The sequence below is a fragment of the Paramormyrops kingsleyae genome, chromosome 16 (assembly GCF_048594095.1).
Source record: "Paramormyrops kingsleyae isolate MSU_618 chromosome 16, PKINGS_0.4, whole genome shotgun sequence".
Taxonomy (NCBI): domain Eukaryota; kingdom Metazoa; phylum Chordata; class Actinopteri; order Osteoglossiformes; family Mormyridae; genus Paramormyrops; species Paramormyrops kingsleyae.
Window position 1 is genome coordinate 720,128 of NC_132812.1, and position 11,080 is coordinate 731,207.

The window sequence follows — 11,080 nt, forward strand, 5'->3', positions numbered from 1 at the left end:
GTTACCAAGAAGAAGAAGAAGAACGCTGCACAACTCAAACCGCGCCAAACATGGCAGACAATAGTCGAGCTCCTCATATAGTCACGTTTGGCTATAAGGACTTTGAACTAGACCGTACTAACAAAAAATGATTTGCCAGATGCAGAGAATTCAACGCGAGAGTATCAGACACGACAACCACAACATCAAATTTCATCCGGCACTTCAAAAACCACAAGGAAAGGTAAGAAAGTCGAATTCTTTATAGTCAATTTAATAAAACGATTACTAATTAATTAAATTAATCTTTTCTGTTTGTCATAATTTGGCCTTGGTTGCATGTTTTTTTATCAGAAATGTGATGATCATCTCATAAATAAAACGCTATAACGTTACCAGTGGCGTAGCCACATTTTAATGTTGAGTGCAACTTGAAATGAAAGGGCTTCTCGATATTACATGTAAACTATAATGTCTATATTAAATGTGCGCATTTTCAAGCGTTTGTATGGACTGACTGCGTGTGGTTAGTTGAATGGCAGCTCGTGTAACGTTATACTGCATGAAAATCTAAGATGAAAGCGTCGGTGCAATCACTTCTCCTTCAATAACTCGTTCAAAACTTTTTGGTCATACAGACAAGAATAATTTCATCGTTCGAATCGGTTACGTTAAGTGTCTATAATTTTTTTGTGTACACTCACAATAACAACAAAATGTTGTGTGCTGTATAACAATGAAACCAGTTCAAATAGAAAACAAATATATCAGATTATATATTATGTATGAAACGTGTATAGTGCGCGTCCACCGCAGAGATGACGATTAAGCTTCATAACTTCATCACTGGGCTATATTTATGTAGCACAGATATGCATATAATTTAAATATAGCAATGCAAATAAGTTACATAATATATGTATATAAGTTCATCTTTTCTGTAAAAATTTTTCTGTGCAAAAATAAACATGTATCGAAAATTTGTCTGTTTGTTTTAGTACTGCAACTTGACTTGACTTGGCTTGAAACTTATCAGGACTCGACTTGACTTGCTTAGGGTGAACCTTTGACTTGACTTGCTTGATTTGTCTTAACTGTGACTTGAGACTTGACTCGAGACTTGATGGTTAACACTTGAAACTTGCTTGGACTTGATCATATGCGACTTGTCCCCATCTCTGGGTTATACTATCAAGAAACTGATCAATTTCGTCTTTAGATGGGTTTATCTGTGGTGAGTATAAAGATTTGTAAAAGTCCCTGAAAGTGTTGTTTATTCTTTCAGGGTCATATACTGTATCCCCAGTTAAGTCTTTAACAGCACATATAGTTGTTTTTTCTTTATTTATTTTTAACTGGTTAGCTAGAAATTTACCTGATTTGTTACCATATTCATAATTTTGCCAGCGAAGTCTTTGTGCTAAGAATTGTGTTTTTTTATGAATATTTTCATTTAATTCTAATTTTGCTTTACGTATTTTGTTCAGCATTTCCTGTTCCTGGGATAATACATAAGCTTCTTCTAAGTATAGTTGTTTTTGGCGGCCTGTCTTAATTTTAGTTTTAGTCTAGTCTTTGCGTCAAGCTGTCATTTTAGTCATTATTAGTCTTAGTCATGTCCATACTCATTTTAGTCTAGTCAAGTTTCAGTCGACTAAAAGTCTGAGCATTTTAGTCATATTTTAGTCAGAATTATCCATGACTATTTTAGTATAGTTTTAGTCAATGAAAACTGATTACATTTTAGTCTAGTTTTAGTCAATGAAAGTGGTATTTTAGTCTCTTATTTTAGTCATGCAATTCTATTTTACCTAGTCAATATAGTACAAATACCCAGTAGAATAGACAAAAACTAAATTTTCTTTTAGTCAAACACATTTCACAATTAAAACAAGGTTCTTATTATCATATTATTGTTACCTTATAGACTCAAGAATACTCTACATCCATTCCAGACACGGATGACGCTCTGATTTGAATTTATAACATTTATTTTGCCAACCAAACATGTTTGAACTTAGAAGTACACACAAATTTAAATGAAATAAATAAATAAAATAATGTCCATCTTCTTGCGTGGGACTTGCTTCACTGAAGCTGTTTCTGGAATCTAGCACAGGAATAGATACAATGTCAGGACAGATGCAGCCTCTGGAAAATCTAACTGTTGTAAATAAGTAGCATAAATCCTTTCTATTAGGCATATTTTGCCCTCAATGACTGAAACTATTGGTGGTAATTTGGCTGTTTATTTTCAGCTACAATTGTTTAACAGAAAAAATAGGCCTCACGAGACCATAAGGGATGCCAATCAAAATGAATCATGTTCTGAATCATTCACGAACATCCTTTCCACAAAAACATTATTCCACAATTAGCAGGTATTTACATGAGCTGTAGTCAGAGCCTACCTGTACTACGTGGATGATAACTAGCCTGACAAGCCAGACCCACGCACAATGTTTTGAAAAACGCTATTTCAATGTTTCAAACACTACCCCTTTCGACATATATCTAGTCATGCAGTAAAGGAAGCTTTAAAGTTTAGATCGCCAGGATTCAAGACAACGGAGCTGTCATTCTCCGTTTGCTACTTAGCTTTAGCTTGCTAAAATGCCTACATAGCTTCAAAGTGTTCCCTTTACCCACGTATTCTTATCAAACATCTTATCAGAAAGATGTTTTGTACAGATTGCCAAGTGTCCATGCTTATGAAATATAATTTTCTCCAAAATGCCCAAAGCTAGCAGGATAACATCTATTGCTAACGATAACATGTTAACCACAGTTGGCATGAGCTTTCTAAAATAGAAAGTAACATTACGTTAATGTCTTTACTTACCTCAATGTCATTGTGGAATGGCTTGGAATGTCTTTTAAGGTTTTAAGGTTTGTGGTGTTTTTTCCCGATATTTTGTAGCCGCATTTCTCCGCCATCTGTGCCCCCGAAGGGGAGACACAGCTAGGAAACAGAAATACTGCATAATAATAATAACGCGATTAAACGAGAGGAAATAATGTCTCGTCTTATTTTCGTCAACGAAAATGAAGACATTTTACTATAGTTTTTATTTTGTAAACCAAATTTAGTCTCGTTTTTATTCGTCAACAATATTACACGATATATTTCGTTATAGTTATCGTCACATGAGCAGCATTTACATTGCGTCTCCTCTCGTCTCTGTCACGTCAAAAAGGTTCATTGACGAAGATATTTCGTCAAAATTTTCGTTGACGAAAACAACACTACAAAGTTCTAAGGATTTCTTCTAATTCCTGAATATACTTGTTTTCTCTTTTCTTTTTATGTGATGAGAATGAGATTATTTTACCTCTCATCACAGCTTTGCCTGCTTCCCAGAGAACAGATGCTGATGTTCCAGGCAGGTCATTATAGTCTAAATATAAAGCCCACTCTTTTTTGAAATAGTTAATAAAATCTCCATCTTTAAGCAATGATGTATTAAATCTCCAGTTTCTAATTGGTGGAATGGCTTTCTTATTTATTAGGGTTAAAGATACAGGAGCATGATCGCTGACAGCTATAGGGTGTATCTCAGTGTCTGAAATGTCACTTAGCAGTGAGCTACTGACTAGGAAATAATCCAAACGAGAGTAAGAGTGATGGACGTGTGAGAAGAAAGTATATTCCCTACGGTTGGGGTGAAGAGAACGCCATGCATCGTTAAGTCCGTGGTCGCTCATGTACTGCTTAACTATATTTATGGATTCCCAATTGCGCTGAGCAGCTGTACTGAGCCTGTACATTTCTTTATTTAGTGTGAAGTTGAGGTCGCCCCCAAGAATGAGTGCGCTATCTAGGTGTTCAGAGAGTGCGGTAAAGAAAACATGGAAGAATGAAGGGTTATCAACATTTGGACAATAAATACTAACAATACATAACTTTTTGTTAAGTATAGATAATTTAATTATTATAAATCGACCTTCTGGATCTATAATTGTGTTTAGTAATGTGAAATTAACATTTTTATGTATTAAAATTGCTACTCCCCTTTGCCTAGAGTTATAACAGGCTGAGAACACCAGAGATGGGGGACTCGAGTCACATGACTTGACTCGATTCAGACTCGAGTCACAATTTTCAGGACTTGAGACTTGCTTGATTGAAGTAAGAAAATGACTTGACTTGACTTTGACTTGAGAGTAAGTGACTTGAGACTTGACTTGACTTAAAGTGGAAGACTCGACAATGACTTGAACTTTTAAATATAATTCGTTTAATAAAATAAAATAATTTAATAAAATAATTATGACTCAGCAGCACCATAATTGGCGCCTGCGCCCTTAACGCTGCACAACTCTTAACGTTACCAAGAAGAAGAAGAAGAACGCTGCACAACTCAAACCGCGCCAAACATGGCAGACAATAGTCGAGCTCCTCATATAGTCACGTTTGGCTATAAGGACTTTGAACTAGACCGTACTAACAAAAAATGATTTGCCAGATGCAGAGAATTCAACGCGAGAGTATCAGACACGACAACCACAACATCAAATTTCATCCGGCACTTCAAAAACCACAAGGAAAGGTAAGAAAGTCGAATTCTTTAAGAACATAAGAACATAAGAACTATACAAACGAGAGGAGGCCATTCGGCCCATCGAGCTCGCTTGGGGAGAACTTAACTAATAGCTCAGAGTTGTTAAAATCTTATCTAGCTCTGATTTAAAGGAACCCAAGGATTCAGCTTGCACTACGTTATCAGGAAGACTATTCCATACTCTAACTACACGCTGTGTAAAGAAGTGCTTCCTTAAATCCAGTTTGAAATGTTCTCCCGCTAATTTCCACCTATGGCCACGAGTTCTTGTATTGGAACTAATGCTGAAGTAACTATTCGGTTGAACAGCATCCAAACCTGTTAGAATCTTATAGACCTGGATCATGTCCCTCCTCAGTCTCCTTTGCTTGAGGCTGAACAGATTTAGCTCAAATAACCTTTCCTCGTATGACATTCCTCTAAGACCAGGAATCATTCTTGTGGCCCTACGCTGCACCTTTTCTAAGGCCGCTATGTCCTTTTTAAGATATGGTGACCAAACCTGTACACAATATTCTAGGTGAGGTCTCACCAAGGAATTGTATAATCTTAGCATTACCTCCCTTGACTTAAACTCCACACACCTGGAGATATACCCCAACATCCTATTGGCCTTTTTTATTGCTTCCCCGCACTGGCGAGAATGAGACATGGAAGCATCAACATACACACCAAGGTCTTTCTCATAATCAGCTACCTTTATTTCAGTAGGTCCCATAAAATACCTGTACTTTATATTTCTGCTCCCTACATGGAGTACCTTACATTTGTCTATGTTAAATTTCATCTGCCAGGTGTCAGCCCAGTCACTAATTAAATTAAGATCCCGCTGTAGCTGGATATTTATATGTTTATAGTCAATTTAATAAAACGATTACTAATTAATTAAATTAATCTTTTCTGTTTGTCATAATTTGGCCTTGGTTGCATGTTTTTTTATCAGAAATGTGATGATCATCTCATAAATAAAACGCTATAACATTACCAGTGGCGTAGCCACATTTTAATGTTGAGTGCAACTTGAAATGAAAGGGCTTCTCGATATTACATGTAAACTATAATGTCTATATTAAATGTGCGCATTTTCAAGCGTTTGTATGGACTGACTGCGTGTGGTTAGTTGAATGGCAGCTCGTGTAACGTTATACTGCATGAAAATCTAAGATGAAAGCGTCGGTGCAATCACTTCTTCAATAACTCGTTCAAAACTTTTTGGTCATACAGACAAGAATAATTTCATCGTTCGAATCGGTTACGTTAAGTGTCTATGATTTTTTTGTGTACACTCACAATAACAACAAAATGTTGTGTGCTGTATAACAATGAAACCAGTTCAAATAGAAAACAAATATATCAGATTATATATTATGTATGAAACGTGTATAGTGCGCGTCCACCGCAGAGATGACGATTAAGCTTCATAACTTCATCACTGGGCTATATTAATGTAGCATAGATATGCATATAATTTAAATATAGCAATGCAAATAAGATACATAATATGCAGATAATTCTGTAAAAAAAATTCTGTGCAAAAATAAACATGTATCGAAAATTTAACCTCTGTTTATTTTAGTACTGCAACTTGACTTGACTTGGCTTGAAACTTATCAGGACTCAACTTGACTTGCTTAGGGTGAACCCTTGACTTGACTTGCTTGATTTGTCTTAACTGTGACTTGAGACTTGACTCGAGACTTGATGGTTAACACTTGAAACTTGCTTGGACTTTATCATATGCGACTTGTCCCCATCTCTGGAGAACACATTAGGAAACTCAGGTGTTTTAAGTTCATCTGTAGCTGTGGCAGGTCTATGAGTCTCTTGTAATAAAACAACGTCTGCCTGTAGTTTTTTAAGCTGGCTAAATATTTTTAACCTCTTCTCTCTGGAGCCAGCTACATGCACATTCCATGAGACAAACCTTAGTGTGCCCATAGACATGTGTGTGTAGCTAATATTGCACGTGCAAATGAGTTAGATATGAGCAAGCCTGTGAGCGCTTGTGTGCGTGTGTATCCTATATGTCTGTGTGCACTATAAGGTCGGATCTGGTTGTGGTGAAGCTGAGTACATATGTACATGGTCATGTCGTGCAGATGTGTAAAAATCGAGGGTGTTGTGTGTGACTGAGTAGAAATTTAAAGCAGGTGATCGGTGCAGGGAAAGCAGGGAGAAGTGAAAAAGACATACAAAGGGGCACGCGAGTAAGAGTATAAGTGAGAAGCATAGAAACGAAAACATTGTTACTATTTCCTTTTATAAATGTGACTTTCTGTGCATGTACACAGCGATTAACATACAAATTAGAATAAACATTATTTTATGTACCGTTTAGCAAATGCTATCCAAACGCCGCATGCTTAAATATATGGTGCATCGCGGTACAGTAGCCTATAATTTTTTATTAACTCAACTTTTTTAAAAGTACGGGGGTGAGTTTCCCGAGAGGACTTTGAATGCTCTCTCTCTGAATAAATACGTTCTTAATTCTTCGACGGTTTTGTGAAACTCACCCCTGCTCGGTTCTTTTTCTATAAATACTACAGAGATACTGCTCTGTCTCTACGCACGGAATTAGCGATTTTCAGAAAATTGTTTTTGAAAAATTCAACCTAATACTCCGTTTCACTTACATTAAACTAAGATTTTCCGCTAAAAATTAGATTTTTTTGAAAGCGTATTTATAAAGATGTATTAAATTTATGAGCTTCTTTCCCCACAACGCTAGCCATCTTTTCTTTTCTTTTCTTGTGCATAACAATACATTGTGGGAATTTTCTTCTTTCACTCGGTTTTGAGTCAGCATCTGAAAAATCTCCACAAGCGAATCCGAACATGACGTTATGCAAACATGGAGGTGGTACCAGATATCACATAATCGTCACACACAGCCCGGACTTTAACTCGACCGAACAGAAATCGAGTCTTTTAAAGTATATACTTATTATTTTGGTGAATAATAAATAAATAAATTATATTATTAACATTTGAAACGGACGTTAATAATGTATTTTAATTCTACAAGAAGGGATGTTAATAGCATGTGTTATTTTTATTATTTCGGTACGTGTGAAATTCTCATTTTAAGTCCCATAGGGTGATTTTTTTTTTTTTAATCGTGTGGCACAAGTTATTTTCTTGTGCTCACAAGTTATTCTGTGCGCACAAGATAATTTACTCTGTGTTTGAGGCCGAGAGTAATATGACAACTATGTCTACCAAAACTATGTCTCGACGTCTAAACAAATCAAACTGGAGAGACATTTATTTACAGTCAACAAGTAACACCCCACTAAACATTGGACGTCGGATAGGCGTGCAGATCATGTCTATATTAGGTCCGTCAGTCCATGACCAATTCTGGACATTTATACAACGTCCAAACTAGGTCCACAATTTGAACGTCCATCCATGACCCAACTTGCACGTCAATATGACATTCAACATTTGAACGTAATTTTTTTGACGTTATTTGGACGACTATGACAGGTGCAGGAAATATAGTTTTATTTACAAATATCAACATTGTTGTTATCAACATAATAAATGTGAATACAGATGATTATTTCGAAACAAACATGATTTATTATGCCAATGCGTACGTATTTTATGTGCATTTGCGCTGATATGACAATAAATTATATCGTGCATTGTTTTTTATGTTCGTTCTGAAAACCATGTGAAAACTGAGTAGTGCAGAGCAGCTGTAACAGTTTTATCCACGTCCCTCGCGGACACTTTTGTGCATGTGCAGAACGCGGGATTTCAAAATCTGGCAGCAGCTTGATGCCCGGTCGAACAAATTAACATCCAGCTTGCTAAACCAGGTTAATGCTAAATTATGTTTTTTACTTTTCATGATACTTTAGCTCTGTACTGTTCTGTTGTATACACTGCCCCGCGTGCAGTTGTAAATAGCCATTGTTGTGTTGTTGCTGTTATTGTTAATTAATAGGTAATTCCTTATTGTTGCGCATGTGTTTATATGTGTCTTGTGTGTACCCGGTCTGATCCTCGTGTGTAATTAGCTTACACAAATGTCCCACCGTGGATGCGTCTTACAGTTCGTTGTCTGACAACTGTGTGTTTCTTGCATATAATTATGTTTGGTGCTCTTTGGGTGCCTGATGTAATTCTTGTACGGATTATTAATTGAGTGGATGTTCCCCGACAGAGTAGTCTTCGTGTTTCTCTGCTCGCGATACCTCCATCTGCCCATCGCAGCAATACGTTATTTATAAATTTAAGTTTTAATTGAAAGCATGGTGAAATTGTTCATTTATATATGAATTTAGTCGAGACACGACATACACAATGTCTAAAATTAGTCTGCTTTTGGTATTATAAGACGTCCACAACGACCACATTTGGACTATAAATAGCCCATACATGGAGGTCCCACGGCCGTCAATACTAGACGTTCATTAGACGTCAAAAAAAGACGTCGCCTGGCGTTACAAAACAACCCCTTCAGTGGACCAAAATTGGACGTCCAAAAACGACATATTAAAGATGTCATTCCGACGTCACTATGCGCAGTGGGACCATGAACTCATTTTCCATTTTTTTTATGCTGCAAACTGTTTCTTTGGCATTAAGGGTGAATTATACAGTCCGTACGTGTTTATGGTCGCGACAGAGGTGAAGCAACATGAATTCATGCGACATGACAATATTTTTCCTTCGGTCATTATCGTTAATCATAATAATACACGATGATAAACAGGTACAGTAAATACAATAAATAGTTGTCAGTAGTATAATTTTTTTTTACTTAAACTCGGTGAGGTGAACAAATTAGCAAACCAATTAAAGTAGAAAACATAATCTGTCTTAACGCAACCGAACAAAACATCGGTGTCAATATTAGTAGGCATAACGCTATATTCCGTCAATTTGCGAATCATATTCAAATAATCAACGTACTACATAATAACTTATATAACTTGGTCACAATTTATTGCACGCAGGCTAGAATTTTGTGCATCTTTAATATTGTTGACACCGATGTTTGGTTCGGTTGCGTCAAGCCTATGTTTACCACGTACTTTACTCCGTTTGTTGATTTGTTCGCCTCACCAAGTTCCCCTAACATTTCTGGTCATTACTGACACCTATTTATTGTATTTATTTGACCTGTTTATACCTGTTTTATTATTGACTACCGATAATGAAAGAAAAAAATATTGTTCATATCGCTTCACCTCTGTCACGACCATTCATACGGACTGTATACCTCAGCCTTAATGTCAAAGTAGTACGCGGCAGCGTTGTATTTACTCCTTCCAGTAATATTAATTACAAGGCTGTTGTATCTTACTAAGTTACTGTACCCTAATGCCAGGTCTAGCAAACGTAGTACGGCGGCCTGAAATAAACCTAACATGACAGCTATACGCAGCTAATCTATTCCTTCCAAATAATAACTTGTGCGCACAAGACAAATATTTATAAATTTATTTATAATTTTATAAATATTTTTTCTTTTTCAGTAGACTGTCGGTGTTAGCATAAGTAACCAATTTAAAGCTAAATTTGGAGAAAAATAAATCACCGGTCGAATGCTACCGTTGTTGCTTGTTCTACCCACTTTTTTCTTTCGACAAAGCTAAACACCTTCCCACTGACAAATCCAGGCTGTGCGTGGAGCTCATGTGATATCTGGTACTGGCTCCATAAGTTTGCATAACGTCATTTCCGGACTCACTTGTGGAGAACACGTGTTTCCGTCCCTATAGTGGAGATGCTCCTGGTGGAGATCTGCAGCCAGATGCTCTTGGCGGAGATCTGCAGCCAGATGCTCTTGGCCTACTGAGAAACTGGCTCATTTGCATACTAACAGTGATTGGATGTTTAGCTGGGGGGAGGGTGAGTGGGGGATCTCTGCCGAGTGCCGTGTGAGCCTGCGCACAAACAGAACGCGGAGGGAAAGAGCTAACAAGAAGTGAAACTTATCATCTCGTTTGTGCCTTTTTCAGTGGATTTTTCACCTACTGTAGTAAATCTTGTCCATATTCAGTTTGTGGGTAATTATTATTTTCTTCCTCAACTTCTAAAAGTTTGATTTAAGGGGGCAGGACGTTTACTTAAGGGGGCGTTGCCCCCTCTTGCCCCAGCGTAGAGCCGGTGTTCTGTCGAAAAATACTACCTATCGAGACGTGCTATCGAGCCTTTCTGCGCATGTGCATTTCCACAGTCTTGGGATTAGGGTTAGGTTTTAGGGGTTAGGGTTAAGGTAAGGGTTTTAGGGGTTTTGGGGGGTTAGGGTTATGGTAAGAGTTAGGGCTATCGATTAGCACTACGGTAGCATTTTTCGACAAGGTAGCATATATCGACAGAACACCGGCCCCGACATACATATTGGCTAACAAAAGGTATATGTGCACCAACTAACAGCAGAGATTTACCAGTATACAATAAAAACCACCGTTGTTTCTCGATACAAACCTTTAATTATATTCTCCAACATTGAAAACACAAAGGTCGCTCACAAAATCACAAAAAACCTGCGGGGTGTACTGTAGTTCGTTTTTACA